A 22447-nucleotide genomic window follows, 5' to 3' on the forward strand; every position below is an offset into this window, starting at 1 on the left:
ATTTTGTGAATCCATCAATTACTAGTAGTATGTACTGTTTACAAGCATGCTGCTTATCTATAGGTCAGTAATGATCTATGTAATATGTTAAAAACGGCCTCTTTACGGTTTACCTCTTGGGATATAGGTTCGCTACCTTCCCCTTTACCGGACGATGGCGAGAACGGGATACAGTTGAGACAATTCGCTATATATATGTGTTTTGACCTTGCTCCGTACAGTTTCTCGATGTCGTTTTACTCGTCTTTTCAACACGTAAGTAGCCCATTTCGTCATGGTATTTTCAAATTACATTGTTTTCCATAGCTTCTGTCACACAAAACAGTCGACTTACACCCTTTTTTCGATAAACTAGACTGTTACGCATCTCATAAAACTTATCCTCTGACACTTGAAGTTTGTCACTGATTTTTTTGACTTCGGGATCACGGTTTTGACTTAGCGATAAGTTCAACCCTAACGAACTGCTCTCTATGACTATCGCGTTTGTTGCGCGACTAAAAGCTTCAACGTGTCTCATCTTTTCACCTGCCCTGTACTCAAGGCACTGATCATAATTTCGTAATTCAAGCGCCCACCTGGCTATTCTCGGATCAAAATCTTTTTTGGTGAGTGTTTAAAGAAGAGAATTACAGTCTGTTAATATTTTGAACTTCATTCCTTGCAGATTGTAGCATGGCATTTTAGAATGTCCCGTCACAAGGGCAGAATGCAAAAGGAAACTCTGGTAAAACGCAAACCTGGCGGGGTACTCTAAGAGAACTCGATACAAATAAGCAATAACTAGTGAACAATGCTTTTCTTTTTGAATTTTGTGATTTCACGTCTCAGCGCAAGCTAACAATGCATCAGGACAACTGCAATCTTGATTACCGAGGGATTCACAGCTACCGACAACTACCGTTTCCAGTTCCCGACGAATTCATCTATCAACGGTCTGAATGACTAATCTCTCGTTCTACTTCAATTGCCAGCTTTCTCGGATGCCGTAAAGACGACATAGCTACCGCAGCCTGCCGTCCTCCGACGTACTGGTCAGGTGCCGAACCGACCTCTAGAATTCTACGTTCAGTTTGATAAAGCCCTCGTTCCGAGTATCAACGCAGCCTTCCTATTAGTAAGGACTATAATCATTGTGAGTCATGGTCCACGAACATTGAGTTGCTGTAAGGCGTCGTGTGACTGCATAATCTCGTTAAGTTTAATCTCTGTAATTTAAAATCAGTGCTTGGTGGCCTACAGTGGCCAGCCAAGGTAAGGCTTCTGCTTTTGTATCGTATTGTTACGAAGTTGCTCATAATTTCAATTTTCTCTCGTATATTATTTATCTCTTTCTTGGTTGCATCGTGTGATGCCAGTTGCTTTGTGAGTCATGGTCCACGGCTCTGCGTTGCTGTAAGCCGTCATATGACTGCACGATTTCGTTGAATAATTAATCCCGTAAAAATTATTGTTGTGTGACCTCATAGCTACCGAATAAATATTTTCGTATTTCTGATTTTCTCTGATTACCTTGTAATTTTATGCTAGAATTGCTTCTGTAATTTCTATCGTCTTTTGCTATTGCTATCTTTTCTTTTCTCTTAATTTTTTGTGCAAGTATTACTTATTGTATTTTCCTGCTTTTTTGTATCATATTGCCTATTCTATTTTATTTGCTTTTGATCATGATTTTGTATCGTAAATCGAGTTCTTTGGAATATAGCCGAGCATAGATTAGGCCACTAAATACTACTACTGTACTTTTCCATCACTTACTGCTAATTCTGTACCTAGTGCTTATCAACTATTATATTTCTCATGTTTGATTATTATAATCCGTAGTATTTAGTGTATTTCTTGATTTCGCAACCCTTCTCTCTCTTACATTTAAATCTCTCACTCTCACATTTTTACATTCTCTCGTTAATTATGTAATCAGAATTTCTTTGTTAGTTTCACCTCGTATTTTTGACTGTCGTACATTATCAATTCGATTACTGTAAATGATATTCTCTCTCTTAAGCTACCGATCTTTGTAAATTATTAATCGACGTCAATCTCTCTTATTAGTTATCGTCTGTCGTAACTTCTATATTATTCTTTTGTCACTGCTGTTCCGAGCTATCGTTAATTTTGTCAACTACCGTTTTTCACTAAAGTTTCACTCACGCTTCAAATGAGCTAACTAATAATTCTCGTAGCGTCGTTTTTCGAAAACTTGGGTAAAATCACGTCGCCCAGTGAACTATAGTTTTAAGTAGACTTTGCATTGTATCGCTTATTCTGACCTACGTCTAATTCTCTCTGTTAACTATCACATTCATTCAAGCTACCGTTTAACTTTATTCTGTCGAAAATCTTGTGAACTATTCTTGTTGACTAATTATTTATTAACCACCTTGAATGATCTAACGCTTGTCAATTTAATCGACAATATTTGACTGATTGACCTGTTAATTTCTTTAACTCGAGCTTGTTTCTTTATTTTTTTATTTCTTCAATTCTCGTCAACCACCTTGGATACCGCCACTCTACCAGTTCGTGTGGGAAACTGAGCCTAGCCAGCCATACAACGGGTTTCCTAATTATTATTATCGTATCTTATCTTTTTTCTTTATCTAAAAATTGACGCTAAAGCGTCTAGTGCCCAACGAAAATCTTTTACAGTCGTTTATTAGAATTCCGGTTAATTAAAGAATCACGCAAAAGTGTTAACGGTAAGTCCCCAGCTCAGGGTAACAGAAAGTTAGCGTTACAAGGTATATTCGAAAACCAAGTTCATTGCAGCATACGCTCTGGTATTTCTGTTTCTCATAGCGATCCACAAGACGCAGTAAATAAACTATATTTATTATCATAATCAAGTGTCCGATTATTTGAATTACTCTATTCCCTGCTAAACTGACCCTGGTCGACTTTGAGCATCCGGCTGCCCGTTCCTGTTGCAATTGTAGCAGTGTAGTTTATCTCAGCTAAAATCTTTTTGATTTTCTGTAGGTGTCGTTATTTTTGTTCCTGAAGGCTTCGTCGCATTGGCCCTTGACTTGGTTGGCTTCGTCACACTCGTCCTCTCTTTTACCTTGGTGTTAGGGCGTGTCTCGTATCTGGGTTGGACTCTGGTTTCGGGCCGTAGGCTGACCTTTTGGAAAGCTTCTAACAACGAGACTGTTATCGAGAAACACTTCATCCTTACCTGATTCTGGACGGCAGTATTTGTAATGTCGTCGATTAGATAATCTACCAGTTCTTAATCATCAACTGGAATTTTGTTTCTTACGCAACGCTCAAAGTGACGAGTATTTATGCACAGCGAAATTTTTTTTTTCGCGCAGCGGTCTGCTATGGTCCAAGATGGCGTACCCATGCTACGCTACCGAAAAATTATAACTTGAAATTTTCCTGTCTTTTCCGAACGACATCCACGTTTTTTGACCCGATCCCATTTCTGAGACTGTAGAGGATAGTTTTTTTTTTTTAAAGAGCGATCACATTTACATTTGAGGATTCGAAAGTACTTATTATATAATATACACTTATCGGGCGCCCTACACACGTGCGTCCATCGTTCGGTTTTTCCACTGTTTTCTAGAGAGATGCAAGCCTCTGGACAAAACGGCACGCAGCCGGAGGTTGCGGAGCGTGGCGCTCAGAAGACTCGGCCGTAGCCTATGAGTATCCCTAGTCCCTACCTTTACGCCTTACAATATTGCATTTCAATATGAAATTGAAAATTCCCATAGTTTAGGTTGAATTAGGTAAGGTATATACATTCTAAGATTATGGTAGTACACATATTTAACAATAGTATGTTGTACATTCAGAGCAAAAACGGGCGATTATACGCTGCGTATAAACCCAAGATCCCCGATGCGAAGCCCGGGGGTATTCAACTTTATACGCAGTGCAAACGCCCGTTTTATCTCAAGGTTCACATACTATTTTCTTTAACAGTGGAGCGAATGCGAGTGACTTTGAAGTGGGTGGTTCTCGGGTCGGTGCGAATCACCAGATTAGTTTAGCAACTTAGGCAGAGGGCTTACAGAGGCGAAAGGTAGTCTAGGACGCCAAGTCCTCGGCTGAGGTACAAGGGACTAACAATTTTCGAAACGAAAGAAAGAAACCCACGAATTCCACCAACGTCAATGACAGACAACTGACGAATCATCAAACCCCGAACCTACCAAACGCCAGAAACCCTGCTTTGAACTCAAAAATATCAGTCTGTACCATAAATCCTGACCTCAGCCCCGACTCAATTACACATATCTCCATCAGTGATATGCCAAATATCCGGTTACTATCCGGTATATGGCATATCCAGCCTGTTTTTCACTATCCGGCAGGTCTATCGGATTCCACCAATATCCAGCCGGATTGCTGGCTACTACCAAATTACGGTAGAACAATTAGACTCCTAGTCGAGGTTAAAGAAATAAAATAAAATTGAACAAGTATTCCAATAGGAAATAAAAACCCTTGTTTTTACTTTTTGGTATGATTGACTCAGTCGTTCAATACACAAAATTCATAATTTTAATATTTTTCATATGAATACTCCCGATCGACAGTCGAATCTCACGTGACGTTTTACGCTTACGCCGTCACTGCCGCTTATCCGCTCTTACCGATAATCGCGACTAGCGAACCTAACGTCAGAAGCTGGAACTAAGATCTAAACAGTATAGTGTGCAATAAGGCCGCGAATACAGGTTTAACGTCTACGATTTTTTTTGGTGGAGTATTGATTTATTTTTCAACTAAACGAGAGTGAATTATTTTTAAAACGTGCCGTGAAGTTTTAAACCCTGCTGAGTAGTCCAGTAAAGAGTAGCAGATGGATGTGAAATTTATAATAAAATTTTGTTGGTTGACGAGAAACGTGACGTGGAGAATGACTGCCGCCTCGAATTTTCTATAATTGATTATGAATGAAAAAAAAAATCCACGGAGTAGAGTACTAATCAGTAATTCTTACAAGTCGAACGAATTTGATTAATAATATATTATTCTTAATTGTACAAGACTATTGTATTTTCGGCAAAATCCGTGTGTCTGGAGAGATAGCGGAAGAGACTAGATCATCAACATATAATCCGCAAATTAGTGGTAATTGACTATAGTGAGGAAGTGGGATGAGGATTATCGACAGAGGATGTTGATTGAAAAATAAACGAGATACCTTGTTGAAATGATGCACGATACGAACGGTGACGCAAGAGAACGGTTAGACAACTGAGGTTTACAGAGACGAGAGAACACATAGATGATACCCATATATGATTTTGCAAAAGTAGACAGTAAATGAAATACAGAGCTGATCTATTTCGAGTCGCGACACGAGCAAGCGGCGAGATTTGAGGTAGAGACGGACAGATACACATTGCCCGCGAGTGTGATTGCATGTGTGAGGACGATTTTAAATAGCGAGTAAAATGAGACTGAAATGAAAGCGATACAAGACTTTCATTTGAACTGTTACATTATTGCTACGTTGCCAAAGCACCGTGGGTTGAATCTGTTAGTTCGTTCATTGGCCACTGAGCACTTCGTATGCTCTCACTTGATGGCTCTTAAGATGGCTGTGATGAAATTTTTGCTGCCGAATAGCTCGATGCTCGATGCCCGAATATCCGGTGGGGTGTCTGGTATCCGGAAATGATCCAGAACCGGATATCTGGGATCCGGCCATCCGGCAAATTTACTACCTGGAGGCTCCAAAAGTTACCCCCAACAAAACAAATCTCCAACACATAATTTCAACGACAATTTAACCTCAGCAACGCTCAAAAGAAAAAATCTCAACTCAGAGAACCGACCATAACCACACCACCCCCTATCAAAAGGTATCCCGTCATTCAAGCAATTTGTAATCGACCGTGACACTACTGTTATACTCAAACCGAAAAATATTACCGAAACAAAAGAAGAGATACTTGTACGGAATGACAAAATGGCGCATTGCATATCAGCTGACTGCTTGATAGGACGCTGAATTGCTCAAGAAATGATACGGCGCAACATCATAAATCGTGATACAATCGAGTCATATTCTCCTAACATCGGTGACGTCATAGTAAAACAGTACAACGATGTCAAGATATTCAATATGATATCAAACAGCGATGTTTTCAAAGACCTACGTACCCCGACATGTATAGAACTCTATAAACTTCATTACTAAAATCAAACTTAGAAAACAACTAGACGCTCTCAATTCCAAAATGGGGCTGTGTACTAGACAGCTTAGACTGAGAAATCGTTAGAATAATGATATACCACATCTTCCGGCACTCAGCTGTTCAAATATTTGCTGGTTCCACAGAATTCAGAATGCTGTGTAACACGAAAGCGCGAAATTTGAAAATATGCAAGACCGCGTACTCCCGAAAGAGAGGACTGAAGGGAGGAACGGCCCCCGAGCCACCTCTGACCAGTGACGCTCGTCAGTCACTCCATTACTTGTATTTATCTATTTTAAATATGTAGAATTTATGCGCATAGCTGTTTACTATATTCATGCAAAACCTCAATCATTCCAGATGAAAGATGGCTTCACAGTCATGCACAATGTGATGTAGAAACAAAAACGCGACAGCACCTCTCCAGGGCTAAGCCGCTCTTTGTTTAGCCAGGTAAATAATCTCCAAATATGAACCTAAACTAGGGTGAAACTACAATAAATAAAATTTGTTCTTTGTTCACGCGTTCGCGGCACAATTATTGAAATTGCGTCTCGCACGACGTGAACTCCTACAATTCTAATTAAAGGATTATAGGTACTTACGGATAAGATATTGATTCACTCGGAGTATATTATTTATATTTAAATATATTCAAAAGTGAATCAATATAGTTAGAAGTTTACAGTTGCAGTTACAAATTGGTTAGAAGTTAGTTGTTGAATGAGTTGAGGCTTGGTTTCGATAGTTTGATGACGAGAATATAAGTTGGATATTCCCGGAGCTGAAGATCTTTAGTTCAGTTTCAGGACGATGGTACTAGTATGTACCACGGAGAAGATCGTTTTTTAGACTGAAGTTTGAGTTTCGAAATATTTCGGAGGTAGATGATAATAGGAGCGGGAGTTTTGTTTTAAGGTGCTTATAAAGACCCGTTGTAGTGCATACACCTCGAAAACGCGGGGATACAAAACTCCTATACCGCTCCAGCGATCAGAGTGAAACTTGGTCAATTAATGCCTTATTTTGGCAAAAAGTGGAGCGACTTTTTACTTTTTTAAGATTTGGAAAAAAATTTTACAGACTGGTTACCACCCACAGAAATTGGCCAAATTTTCACAGTTGTACTGAATGTATCAAACTGTCCGGTATGATGCCACTCGGCGGTAATAAAACACACATTTTGAGCCCAGTCCCATGAGATTTGATAGTAAAGTGACGAAATGGCAGCTGATCTGGTTTTCGATTACGAAGTACACCGAAATCTTATTTTGGCGCCATTTGTCGGTAATTTCTTACCGACATTACACGCATTCACTACCGGCATGCGCGTAATGTCGGTAACAAATGTCGCCAAAATGAGATTTCGGTGTACTTTGTATCCGAAAACCAGATCAGCTGCCATTTCGTCATTTCAGCATCAAATCTCATGGGACTGGGCTCAAAATGTGTGTTTTATCACCGCTGAGTGGCATCATACCGGATAGTTCGATCCATTCAGTGCAACTGCAAAAATTTGGCCAATTTCTGTGGGTGGCAACCAAACTGTAAATTTTTTTTCAAAATTTTGAAAAAGTGAAAAGACGCTCCACCTTCTGCCAAAATAAGGCATTAACTGCCCAAGTTTCACTCTGATCGCTTGAGCGGTATAGGAGTTTTGCATCCCCGTGTTTTCGAGATGTACAACGGGTCTTTATAAGCACCTTAAGGGTAGGAGACGGAAGTTAGAAAAATTCGTGGTTCTGATTCTTGATTGGTGGGAATGTAACAAATTTTTAGATTGGTTGAAAAAATGAAAAGAAATGGCGTAGAAAGTGGGAAGAGGACCAGGTATATGTGTAAAAGTTAAACAATAGGCGACCGTGTCGCGGCCGCGTTGTCCAGGCTGGTTCCCGTACACATCTGTTGACCGACTGAGTGTCGTAAAATGGGAAAAACCCGTGTGGGTGAAATTTGTGCTGTGATTTGACTCGAAAAAAGGTATTTATTGCTTGATTTGAAGGTCCCGAATAAGTATATTGTTTTGCCAGATGTGTGATGGTTACAGCTGCCGGACGGCGCTGCACGGACTGACCTGGCTAAGGCTATATACCGGGTTCAGCATGTCCGTACTTATAATCTAATGACTCTACATATTTTACTGTAAAATGTATACGTCGCAACATTCTTCTATCAACTGTGTTCCTTTGAATATGACATCGAATTTATTAGTTTAAGGCGTATATGTCCCCTTAACCTGAACCATCTCACGCATATTATTTTTTGCGTATATGGTATTATTCTCACCTCTCCAGCACTTCAGAAAATCTCACTGATAATGATTGTCACAAATTTTCTAGCAGTATCAATGCAAAACATAACCTTCTATATCGACGAAATCCATTGGTGATCTGAGTATCTGACACAAAATGGATGACAACGAAGGAATAGATATCGAGTCTGATTGTGAAAATAGTCCACCAAGAGACTTTTGTGGTCGTAAGATAACGAATCCCAAAAGTACTGGAACTATCAAACGTAGATCACAGCACGAGGCACAAAATTTCAGGAATGCGTGGCTACTGCATGCCGATTACAAGAATCGGCTGGCTCCAGTTCCCACGAATTCGTTTAAAGCGCAATGCACGATTTGCAATAATATGGAATTCACAGCAGAACTAAGTGTTATTCGAAATCATGACAAACGTAAATCTGACATTGAAATGAAAAAAAAATTGCCAAAGTGTCGACAAAAAATGCAAGCCTCTGTGAAATGCACTGAAAAATTTCAACGAATATCACAAGAAATACAAATTGCTGAAATCAAATCGTCTGTATTTGTAGCTGAACACAGTATATTCATCCGGGCTATTGATCACCTCACAGATTTATGGAAAGAATGTTTTGCAGACTCTACTATCGCTAAAGAGATGCAACTGAAATGGACGAAAGCAGCCCATCGTCGGGTTTGGATCAGATGGGTGCAATACAATATTCATAACTATTTTAAGGCAAGTTCAAAGCGTCAGAGTGAATTCACTGAATTCCAGAGCTTTATGGATTCGAAAATTCATCGACTTGTTTATCCCTCACAAGCGCGATGCCTGTCTCTCCATGCAGTTGTAGCTAGAGTTTTCAAACAGTGGGAAGTTTTGAAACTGTATTTCAGTACCAACCTTCTCACTGAAAAGTTATTATCTGTTGAACAAACCCAACATGCAGTAAACGACCCTTTGATTCGTTTGTTCTACTTGTTATTTGAATGCGTGTTGCCAAAATTCGTAACATTAAATAACTAACTTCAGTTGGATAAAGTTGTGATCGTCAATCTATACAACTTGATGAAAGTAGTGTAACGCCCAAACCGCATCAGGCGTTACTACACCTGCATATTCTTCTCTGTACATATATGATACACTAGGGCGATTTTTTTTTGAACGACTATTTTTTTTTTCAGTCCCCATCGAAAATTTTGTTCTATGTGTCGAACGAAAAATGCCCTTAAAGTTATAGCCCTTCATATTAATATTAAGTACTCGCCCAGGGCGTGAAAAGATTTCCCATATAAAATACACGTGAATCGAAGCGTTTTTTTTCAAATCTCTACAACTCAGCAGAATTTTATGATATCACATTGGTCTTGGTCGCAATTTACGCAGAATTGAACGATCTTCGAAAGTGTCTAAAACGTCGTGAGTCCAACTTACACTGGTGAGATGGTACAGATCACTATAGTTGATTTTTACCCAAAATTCTCCATTTTTCGCTGTTATCTCCGAAATGATCAACTTTACCAAAAAAATGTAGAGGATAACTTTGTTGGAAATTTGGTTTCCTACAACACAGGTCCTATAGACCAAAATGCTCAGATTGATATTTCTTGAGATATCGACACTTTCGAAGATCGTTCAATTCTGCGTAAATTGCGACCAAGACCAATGTGATATCATAAAATTCCGCTGAGTTATAGAGATTTGAAAAAAAAACGCTTCGATTCACGTGTATTTTACATGGGAAATCTTTTCACGCCCTGGGCGAGTACTTAATATTAATATTAAGGGTTATAACTTTAAGGGCATTTTTCGTCCGACATGTAGAATAAAATTTTCGATGGGGACTGAAAAAAAAAAATAGTTGTTCAAAAAAAAATCGCCCTAATGATACACTCTAGTCAAAACCAACAGATACAAGGCTTTAAGTGCATTCGAGTGCAATAAGACACCTCCCGCATAAGCGCATAGGCCAAATATTAAAATGAGGTAAGCATGTGAAGCCGAGAATACGACTGCAATCGCGACAATGTAGATTCAGTCAAATCGGAGCAAACAAAGTCGAAAAAATAGTAGCTATAGCACATCTCGAGCTAAATTTAGACTGCCGGCAAAGAGGGGGAACGTCTGGAGAGAGTATACATATAAACAAACGCTGGCAGCACGGTAGCAGGCTTTGTTCTGGCACTCTCCTTTGGAAGTGCAGATTCGCCGACAGTTTTATCTACGCTCTTCTTCGGAAGCGTTAATCCTCTGTGCCAAACAATCAGCTGAGGCTACGCAACTGATTCGGTCACATATTAAATTCTTCTCGTCAAAGACTGACATATATTTCGACTGCTTCTCTTGCAAATATCAATCTATAATTTATTGCTTACCAGGTACCTGATTAAGCTTATTAAGTAAATATTTATTTTCATAATCCCAGTGACTAATTATTTCAGTAGTCAGCGCCGATATTAGGCCATACGCATTTGTAATTCATTTGTATTAATTTATAAAATTATTGATCTTGGTAGTTGGCGCCGATATTAGGCCACCTTTATTTTTAATTACACTTTATTACTTTACTGTTTTCTTAATGATTATTTCTGTACTATTTTGTTATTACTTTAATCTGCATTTACATTTATTGTTGTCCACTGCCACATAGCGGGCAATAAAAGCCATTCGACATAGTTTCTAAATCTACGCGAGCAGTCATTTCAAACGCACACATACACACACTTACATATACACCCGGCTGTGTTTGCAGGCTATCGAAGCACCCAACACATTTTTCACATCGACGGAAACACACATACACTAGTGACGACTGCGCGCTATTGCAGTGCACAGGCGGTTTACCATGACGCATCCAACGGCGACGACTGCGCACTATTGCCGTGCACACGAGGCCTACCGCGTACACACACCAGGGACGACTGCGCGCTATTGCAGTGCACAGGCGACTCACTGAGTCACACAAGCACACGCCGGTGACGACTGCGCGTGATTGCAGTGCACAGCCAGCTTACTGACACACACATAAGCACCAGTGACGAACGCGCGCTATTGCAGTGCAGGGGCAGCCTACTGATTCACGTACGAGAACCAGCGACGACTGCGTACTAATACAGTGCACCCGGGTTGCCGAAACATATAAGCACACGACAGACAACCACGTCACTACGAGTGAACATCCCAGCATCGAAATTAGATAAATCGCTCTGCAAAATGGAGACTATACGTACGTCCGACTAAACGGCAGTTAACGCTGAAACGGGACGTTACAGTAGGAAACACTGATCTTTTGTGCTTTTCTATGAACAAAGATTACGTTCTACAAGCGAGTCTAGATGAGATTGATCCAACGAACTGAGATAAGTTTTTAAACGCGCAGTCCACGTACCTAGGAGTCATTTTTGTTACTTTTTGCCTTGATCCGCCGTATCTTTGGACCTGGTTTGAATTGGCGAATGAATAGTTTTACCCACCATTTTCAATTCGCGAATTTTATCCCAGAAAATATCAGCATCAGCAGTATGGTTTATATTGCTAGGTAAGGCATGGAATGGTAGCTGCCGACATTCGTCGTCAATGATTTGATACGAATCTTCAGTCACTACTCGTGGTAATGCTATCATTACTGGAAGTAAGGACGGTATATGCTTACGATAATCTTGACTCAAGACTTTGATTGGACTGAAAGCTTCCAAGAGTGGGAGAACTGGGTCTGCAAAATTGAAATGCTTTTTAATTCCAGTACTGCTAATGATGAAAAATTTGCAACATCCTTCAAAGAAATGATTTTTGAGGTCAGGTCTGTCTCCTAATTTTGTGGAATTTAAGTACGTCATCACTTTCACTCCTAGGTACATGGACTGCGCGTTTAAGAACTTATCTTACTTCCAGTAATGTAAACAATACCACGAGTAGTGACTGAAAATTCGTATCAAATAATTGACGACGAATGGCGGCAGCTGCCATTCCATGCCTTACCTAACAATATAAGCCATACTGCTGATGCCGATGATTTCTGGGATAAAATTCGTAAATTGAAAAACGGTGAGGTGAACTTTTTCTCGAATTTATGTGAAACCGAAATCCAAAATAAATTAATGAGTGAAACCGTTGAAGGGTCACTCTACTCTGCTACTCTACATCTACAAAAAGATTGCAAGAAATTCAAGCCTACAATTACGATGATGACAAGGATGACTCATGCGGCGCTGGATCCTAAAAATAATGAAAGCACTGTGTATTCAGAAGAGAATTGCGTAAGATTTAGTGAGGTCTCAGCTAAAAAGTTTTTTACGTACATATATTCTAAGTTATCAACAGTAAAATTCTAGAAATGTATTTTGTTAAACTGCGACATTTCTAGAATGATGTGTGATAGCTTTTCATTGGGATTTGATAAGTAACAGTTGGACTCGTATCCGAGCATATAATTATTAGGTATACCTATCACAGTACCATAAGTGCTATTCAATTTTAATGGAAAAGTACAAAGTTATACTGTGATAAATAAAAGTATTACTAATGAGTTGACAAAACGTTCTTTATTTATTGTTTCTCCATCTTATTTTTAAGTGCCGAAAATGTATCCTGCTGTATCAATTAATGTGCCGATACTTGGTACGATAGTTTTCTGTCCTTGCACGACAATTCCCGCTCCTCCGTATAAGTGATAGCTCATTTCAATCTGGCAACACTGAGTCGTATAGGCGACGTGTTCAAAATAATGAACACCTGAATCAAGTGCTGTTGTGATCTGTGTTCGTGTGCCAGTTTGTCGGCTAAAAAATAATTTTTTGACATAACTGTGATCTTTACTGTGAATTTACCGACAACTTAATAGGTAATAAAGTACCTAATAATCACGCATATGTCATCTTGCGTCAAGTCTAAATTGTTCTTTACATGCTCTTCCTCCACACATCCCTTGAAACTATCGCCAACACCTCGTTGTGGTGGGACACACGACCCTCGGGCCCAAGGGGCTGACAGTGCTGGTATATCGTGTCCGCCTTAACGTCGCCCGCCACTACGTGAATACGTGGCGCTGATAGTTGCCTGCTTAACCCCCTTTGCCCACCAGCCCCCGTAAAATTGCTCTCTGCTTTGTTTCTAATCTTCACATAACCAATAGGAACCCGGCGTTGCAAGCAGGTGACTACCAGCGCCATGTAGTGGCGGGGGACGATATAAGGACAACCTGCTATATGAGAATCCAGTTTGATGACGGGGGGTTGCTCGACCACTCGGAGCTAGCTAGATGGGAAAATCATCTAGTTTGGTTCGAGGCTAGGTAAGTCAAATTATATTCGACCTAGCACCCAATGAATTCGATGGCAGAGAAAAGTTAGGTCTTGTGTCAGCGAACCGAGTTTCCCGGCACGTATTAACCGACCCGCTTGTGCCCCTGGACGCAGATCGTGTATAGTTTTCACAACCACGGACAGGTTGTTTTTGTCACAACCGTAATCGACTAGAATAATGACATCATGAATTCATCAGAACAAACCATAAGTACCTAATGTGCCGCTCTCGCGAAGTAAATCAACCGAAACACTCTATTGCAGTGGCGCATCTCCTGATAGCACTGTCCAAATTGTAATATAATAGAAGAATTTTTTGAACTTAAAAACACCTTTTCGGATTCGACTTCGTAGCCCAAATGTTAGAAATTTTTTTTTATATATCTACAATTATGAACATGTCCTCCATGAGGTTCTCCAGACCTCATATTCCTTTCCCACAATCTCATAGTCACTTTACACCCTGAATCCTTTTCTTATCTTCGCCGAGTCAGCAGGTACATCGCTTAACTACAACTAGCTAGTGTTCTACCTTCGCTAAACGCTTCATTTCCATCCTAGTCACATAACTATACCTCTTTGCGTCAATATAAACCCTCCCCCCAGTCGACTCCCTTACACTGACTACTGTTATAATACAATTACTTCCTTAAAATTGTTTCCTTGAAAATAATCCCTTTCTTTTTCTATCATTTCCCGCATTGGACACCTAAGTCCATAATCGACCTGTACGAACCGTAAAATAATCAAATAAAACCTTGAGTGGGCGTAGAGTAAGTTTTGGTAGCCGCTCATCAAAGTTTACACGATCCACCCCGTATAAAACGAAAAATGTTATTTTTCGACCATAAAATTGCTAAAAAAAATTTCATGAAAAAAAATGTTGGGATTGGAATTCAAAAATCCAGCTACGAGGTTGAATCGATAAACTAGTTTCAAAGATTGTGTCAAAATTTCAAGTCGATCGGATGAAAATTGACCGAAGAATCTGCGCCACCGGATTGAAAACGTGAGCGTTCGCTACGTACATGTGCCATACCACCATGTTGTTATTGATTACAATAGAAAAATTCTGAAATGTGTTTGAAACTATGAATAATAAAGCCCTCAAAAGTAAATCTTTTTTAAAGTTCTACATGTTTTCATTTTTTTACGTGCTAGACCAAGAATCGCAAAAGTTGGTAGTAAGCAGCACTGATTTAGGGTTGTATAAAAACACTCGTTTATTTTATGGCGTATCGACAGGCTCACAGTCAGATTCATTTCAACGAAAATTGACTGCTTTATTACAGGGAATCCCAGCAGTCGCTGTATTCATTGATGATATCGCGCGTAGCCATGCATGATGAAAACTGGGGTAAAGGGTAATTCACGCTGTAAAGCAATTTTTATTTGATTATCTATGCACACCCCACAATTCTACAAATCAATCACCAGCCAAACTTATGCCTGGATGTAAATTACATACAAGTTTTTCATCATTAAGACCGAGAGAGACCAGAGAATTTGTATTTAATAATCAAAAGAGACAAATAAATAAAGGGGCTAGACAAGTAGGATTCAAAGTAGGTGATACCGATCACAGAAGTGCCCACATAACAAAGAGTATTTCAGAAAACTTTCTGAAATCTTTCATGAAAGGAAAGAAACCTTTCAAAAATATTTAAAAAAAAATATTGCTGCACGTTGAAAATGTCCGCGCCAGAAACTTGCACCAAATTTCTTGAAATGTTAATAAAATATGTTTCTTAAACTTAATATAACGTTTCACAAATACTTTCAAGAAATGTTCTAAAAATATTGTCACAAGAGTTATAGAGTGACTTTTGAAATGTAGTTTACTCTGTTTGAAATACTTCAGAAATATTTTTATTAAATAGTTTATGAAACATTTTAGATATATTTTAAAGCAAAATTGCTGCCTGTTGAAAATGTCCACGCGAGAAACTTGCAAAAGATTCCTTGAAATGTTATTAAAATATTATTTCAAATCTTGATATAGAATCTTACAAAAACTATGTTAAAATTTTTGAAATATTTTTGTAAACTCTTTGCCGTATTTTCTTTATACATAAATCACGTTGAATAGTCCTGGCCCGCAACCCTTTTTGCTCCGAGTTTTTGTCCAAGGAAAGAACAAAGTATGTAATTACAATAGGATTTTTCCCACTGATTACGAATATCGATATTATTTTTACGTAATCAGCGGGAAAATCCTATTGGAATTACGTTGTTATTTCCTTGGACATAAACTGGAGCAAAAAGAATTTTGGGCCAGAGGAATAAAAAATGAAAAAAATCTCCTATCAAAATTTTGAAAATCATTCGACGATTAAAATATTTAAATAAAATATGTAAAACATATCAATGAAATAATTGAGATACATATTTTTAAAAATTTACATGAAATATTTTCGAAAGTTTAATTAAATATATTTGGAACATTCTAATGTAATAACATTGTAAATTATTTCAAAAGAGTGTTTTGAAAATCTTTTTAACAATAAGGTTCGAAAGCTGTTTGAAAACATTCATAAAAAATTCTTAGAATGTATTCGTAAACTTTTTTCGCTGTACTCGCTTTAGAGGTGAAATTGTCAAAGTAATCCTTTCTCTAAAATATTGCGACAAGAATTCTGGAACATTTCAGTGAAATATATTACGATACGTTTTAAAAAACATTCATAAAAATAATATTTTAAAGTTTATTTACCTATCCTCGTAACGTTTTAATTAAATAAATCGTAAATTGTTTCAAAAGTGTTTCGGAATTCTTTTGAAATATATGTTATAAAAACTTTTTAAAAACTTTCACGAAAGCTTTTTAAAAAGGTATTTGCAAACTTGTTGCCGTATTTTCTCTAGAATTTTTCAAAGGAATTTTTTCTTCCAATTTTGCGATCAGAATTTTGAAACATTTCGATGAAATATATTAAGATGTGTTTTAAAAAAAGTTTCATGAAAATATTTGTTGATAAGTAAAACAAATACGTTTTAAACATTTTAATGAAGTGTTTCGTAAATTATTTCATCAGACTTTCTGATATCTTGCCGTAAATAATGCTTGAAAGATTTTTAAAAGCTTTTTCGAAATATTTTGTGAAATATATCTGTGAACATTCTGTCGTGTTTTATTAAATTAGTTTTTACCATTCAAAATAACATTTAAATATAATGTGTTTGAAATTTTTTTAAATTATTTCATTCAATATTACTGTAAAATATTTTTATAAGACTTCATAAAAGTGTGAAAAAGGTTCTCATATTCTTTCTATAAAATATTTTACTGAAAGTTTCTTAGAAAGAGTCATGTTATGTGGGTGGTTAGATGACATGTATTCAACCAAAAATTATTAAAATAGTAATGGAGCGGGCAACGTACTTAGTTGAAATTGACTCGAACACGGTATAGAAGAAACATAGTGATCAAATGCGTGAGTTTAATGGGATTGTAGTTGATCCATCAGTTTCAAACAATAATGTTAGAAAGACTGTGATGACTGGCAACAACCAAATTGTATTGCGACCGTCGGAAAGACTTAAAAACAAATTATTGATGTAATGATGACGTATCTAATCTACGTAAAGTAATAGACTATACTTACGTAAAGTACTAACAATAGGGGGTATAGATTGAGTATATCAAAACTATTGAAATGTAAATTTCGGCCACGTACTATAATTAGTTATAGTCATACTGACCAATTAAATAAAAAAGGGAGAATGCAGCAACTTGAGATACGCGCCTAAATAATCTGTGCCTACGCATTCAAGCTTAGACCATATACTATATACTATACTCTCCCTCAAATCTCGCCGCTTGTCCGTGTCACGACTCAATACAGATCTGCTGTGTATTTCATCTACTGTCTACTATTTCAAAATCATGTCTGTGTATCATGTACGTATTCTCTCGTCTCTGTAAACCTCAGTTGTCGACAGTCAGTGTGGCCAACCGTACGATAATTATCGTACAAATACGATAATTTGAAGTTGGATACGATTTACGATAACGTGTGTACGATATACGATAATTTTACGATAAAATAGAAATGGTACGATAATGTTTTTTTTTTTTTTTTTTTTTTATTGTATTTTATTCTTTTCGCATTGGCCGAACGGCAAAGATCGCATCATGGTTGAAGGTCCATCTGGCGGAGAATCTCGAATCTTGATTCTTGTTTTCGGTAATGGTGTTGGTAATGAATGTGTTCCGCCAGAGGGCCTATTACGGTTTCTCACTTTTTCACATTTCCCGTCATCCAAACATTTTGATTTGTTAATTGAACTTTGCAAACCAATCAGAATGCTTTCATGGTTGGAAATGTGAAAAGTAAAAAACCGGTATAGCCCCCCAGGGAACTGTGGCAGTCCAGTAATAGTATATTTGAAATTCTATCTAGCGTTTGGCATCGGTGATTGGTCTTTTACTACCAACCGCTAGTTACAAAATTCAAAATATACTGTTACTTGACTGCCACAGTTGCCTGGCGGAACACACCCCATATCCGTTAATATCCGTAAATCGGTATTCGGTGAATCAGGTGAACTCTGGTCTGTGATTCCCCCCTAAGTGCTTGTCGCCTTGAGTGTGATGATATCGATACATGATAATCTCAGGCCGTGAGGTAAGTCCGCTAGCCCGAATCATCTCACATGTATTATTTTTTGCGTATATTGTATTATTCGATCTAACCTATCCGGCTCCTTCGAATTTTACACCGATAATCATTGTCACAAATTTTCTAGCATCATCAATGTGAAGCACACCTTCTGTATTGAGGGAATCTATTGTCAAAGAATTGATATGAGAATCTGACTGTGAGAACACTCCACCAAGAGACTCCCGGGGTCGTAAGATAACGAATCCCAAAAGTACCGGAACAATCAAACGTAAATCACAGCACAGGGCACAAAAATTCAGGAAGGAGTGGCTGCTGCGTGCTGATTACAATAATTGGCTGGCTCCAGTTCCCACGAATTCGTTTAAAGCCCGATGCACGATTTGCAATAATATGCAATTTACAGCAGAACCAAGTGTTATTCGAAATCACGAAAAACGGAAATCTCACATTGAGATGAAAAAAAAATTGCCGAAATGTCAGAAAACGATGCAAGCCTTCGTGGAACGTGCTGCAAAAGTTCAACGAATATCACAACAAACACAAATTGCCGAAATAAAGTTTTCTGGATTTCTAGCCGAACACAATATATCCATACCTCACAGATTTATTTAAAGAATGTTTTCCCGACTCTACTATCGCTAAAGAAATGCAACTGAAACGGACGAAAGCAACTAATATAATTAAGTATGTAATTGGAGCTACTGAGAAGGAAATTTTTACAGAAAAATTGAAGGCTGCACGATTCAGTATACTTACCGATGAAAGTACAGATATATCGTCAACGAAGACTGCATGCATTGTTGTAAGGTAATATAATCTTGCAGTTTGGTTGTTATCTTAGCAGAACTGTCAATCGCAATAGAATTTTATTGTAATATATCCTACTGGTTTCTAGATTTTATGACGAAGAGTCTGGTTAGATTGTAAGCCGATTCTGGGAATTGGCATCTGTATTCAAAGACAATCAATCGGCAGTTACTGGAGCAACGGCTGAACGTTTGTTCACGGCTATAATATCCTCTTTTGAAAAACGACAGGTACCCTTCGCAAACATTGTTGGGTTTGGATCAGATGGGTGCAATACAATGATGGGACGCTATAATTCTGTCGCCAGTCGACTTCGGCAGCTATGTCCAGGCATCATGATTTACCAATGCATATGCCATTCTCTGCATTTGTGCGCTTCTGAAGCATGTAATGCTTTGCCGCGTACGTGTGAGGACTTAGCTCGTAATATTTATAACTATTTTAAGGCAAGTCGAAGTGTCAGAGTAAATTCACAGAATTTCCGAGCTTTATGGATTTAAAAATTCATCGACTTCTTCATCCCTCACAAACGCGATGGCTGTCTCTTTATGCAGTTGTAGCCAGAGATGTGGAACAGTGGAAAGCTTTGAAATTGTATTTCAGTAGCAAACTTCTCACTGAAAAGTTATTATCTGTCGAGCAAATCCATTATCCATTAAGGGGTTACATCTAGTCATAATTTTTAAAAAATTCGATTTTTCGTTTTCAACGGATTCTCATACTGTAACATTTCGAGAATATTATCTCAAAATTTCAAATCGATCCGTCCAAAATTGAGCAAGTTACGGCCGTGTTTACAATTAGGTTCCGCGAGCCGCACGACGCAGGTCGCGCCTCGAACAGCGGAATAAAAAGAGGACCATTATTCTACAGCATGCGGCTGTTCTGTTGAGACTATGTATATACGTATATATAGAGAACCCAAATTTAGGGTGGTGGTAGTTAACTCAATCTAATACTCGCGAAGCAAGGTTATCACGAAGACAACACCAGATTGGACTTTTAGAGGCTGCTACGTCTGCAGAAGGATTGTTGTGTGTGAGTGTTGTTGTACGGGCCGGGCATCGATGATTCAATTTAGAGGTAATAAATTACACTTTACCTATGTACACTGCGGTTTTGAAAAGGACGAAATCGTTGCTGTTTCAATGATGTTGCAAAGAAAATTGACGAAAAAATTTTTACAAGCTATGCAACCGATTGAAAACAGCAAATAAAAAGTCAAAAAACGACCATTTTCAAACAGGTGCGCCGGGCTAAAAAAAAAATGCAAATTTTTTTTTCAAAAAGCAAAATGAAGCCTGATTTGTCCTTTTTGAAATGGCGCTTGGTAAATTCGATTATCTCAATTTTTGAGTTCGCTATCTAACTTTGTGTACTCAAACTTTTGGCCGGCAGTGTATACCTGACTTCAAACTTTAAACGCATTTTTCTCGAAACGACTTTTTAAGAATCGGTCACGACAATATCTCAAAAACGAGTGAACCGATTTGTTTGGAATTTTGCATACATTTTTGCTGTATCTAAAGGCAGTCTTTAATCGAAGGATTTTTTTTTTCGATGCATATTTTTTTTAATATCGAGGAAAATGGAGTGATTTTTCGACCGAAATTTGGAGCATCACTTTCGATCGGCGACCATTTTTTCAAAAATTAATATTTTCTCAAATCCTTAGATCAAAGACTGGATAATACTATATAAAAACTAAATTTGTTTAGTTTTTTGATTTCAAATGATTGGTTCGGCAGTTGAAGTGGTCACCGCTGAAGGCATTTTTTGAACAGCGTCCTGGCGGATACACTGTATAATTTACATTTATTAATTTTTTCCAATAAAAAAATTCTGAAACATGCGCAAAGATATTCCCCTTGCTGTGAAAAAAAAATCGAAAGCTGCAACCATTTTCCCCCAAAAAAATCACAAAAATACGTCTTTTTTTCGGTCGATGACTAGGTGTAACCCCTTAAACGACCCCTTGATTTATTTATTCTACTTGTTCCTTGAATGGGTATTGCCGAAATTTGCAGTATTAAATAAATACTTTCAGTGGGATAAAGTTGTAATAGTCAATCTATACAACTTGATGAAAGTAGAATACACTGATCTTTTGTGCTGTTATATGAACCGAGATTACGTTCTGCAAACGAGTCTAGATGACATTGATCCAACGAAAGAAGATAAGTTTTTAAACGCGCAGTTAATGTACCTAGGAGTAAAAGTGATGACGTACTTAAATTCACCAAAATTAGGAGACAAAGCTGACCTCAAAAATCATTTCTTTGAAGGATGTCGCAAATTTTTCACCATTGGCAGTACTGAAATTGAAAAGCGGTTCAATTTTGCAGACCCGGTTCTCCCACTCCTGGAAGCTGTCAGTCCAATCAAAGCCTTGAGTCAAGATTATCGTAAGCATATGCCGTCCTTACTTCCAGTAATGCTAGCATTACCACGAGTAGTGACTGGAGATTCGTATCAAATCATTGACGACGAATGGCAGCAGCTACCATTCCATGCCTTACCTAGCAATATAAACCATACTGCTGATGCTGATATTTTCTGGGATAAAATTCGCGAATTGAAAATGGTGGGTAAAACTATTCATTCGCCAATTCGAACCAGGTCCAAAGATACGGCGGATCAAGGTAAAAAGTAACAAAAATCACAAGAAGCAATTCCAAAGACCCCTAAAAATTTGAAACCTGTTCGTGATAACGGTCAAAAGATGGAGTAGGAGCGAAAACGATTACAGGAGGAGCAAAAGAAAATAAACGAGCAGCGTGCAGAGCTAGAGCGAATCATACGCGATGTACAGGATTATGACGAGCTGAACGCAGAAGTAAATAGATTGCGAATTGAAAATGACAAACAAAAAGGTTTAGTTGATCGTACTCGAGCTGGGCAAACTGCACAGCAACAAGGTAACGTAGAGGTTGGAATTGTTATTGGGTTGACAAATCGTTTACAAGTTTTCAATATCAATATTAAAATGCCTAAATTTTGTAGAGAAGATAGTATAAATCAGCGTGATTTTAAAATGACTTGGAAAAACACTTTGCAGTAACGAATATGCCCGAAGAACAAAAAAATGGGTTGTGTATAATGCGTTAGAGGGTAGAGCAAAGGTTTGAATTGATGGTCAAAGAGATAGAATTAACAATTATGATGGTTTCAAAGTAGCGTTTGTTCAAAAGTTTCATTCAATTGCAATTAAAATTAGAGAGAAAAACAGGCGACCATAGCACAGATCCAAACCAAGTGATGGTAACTTACGAAATTATTATTCAAAACAAGTAAAAAAGGCA

General features: G+C 38.0%; 1 pseudogene; it reads left to right on the top strand.

Moving 5' to 3' along the window:
• Nucleotides 1–17848: 17848 nt before the first annotated feature.
• Nucleotides 17849–19818, top strand: LOC124405596 (annotated as a pseudogene).
• Nucleotides 19819–22447: the final 2629 nt, after the last annotated feature.

This window comes from Diprion similis, chromosome 4 (assembly GCF_021155765.1).
Source record: "Diprion similis isolate iyDipSimi1 chromosome 4, iyDipSimi1.1, whole genome shotgun sequence".
NCBI classification, from domain to species: domain Eukaryota; kingdom Metazoa; phylum Arthropoda; class Insecta; order Hymenoptera; family Diprionidae; genus Diprion; species Diprion similis.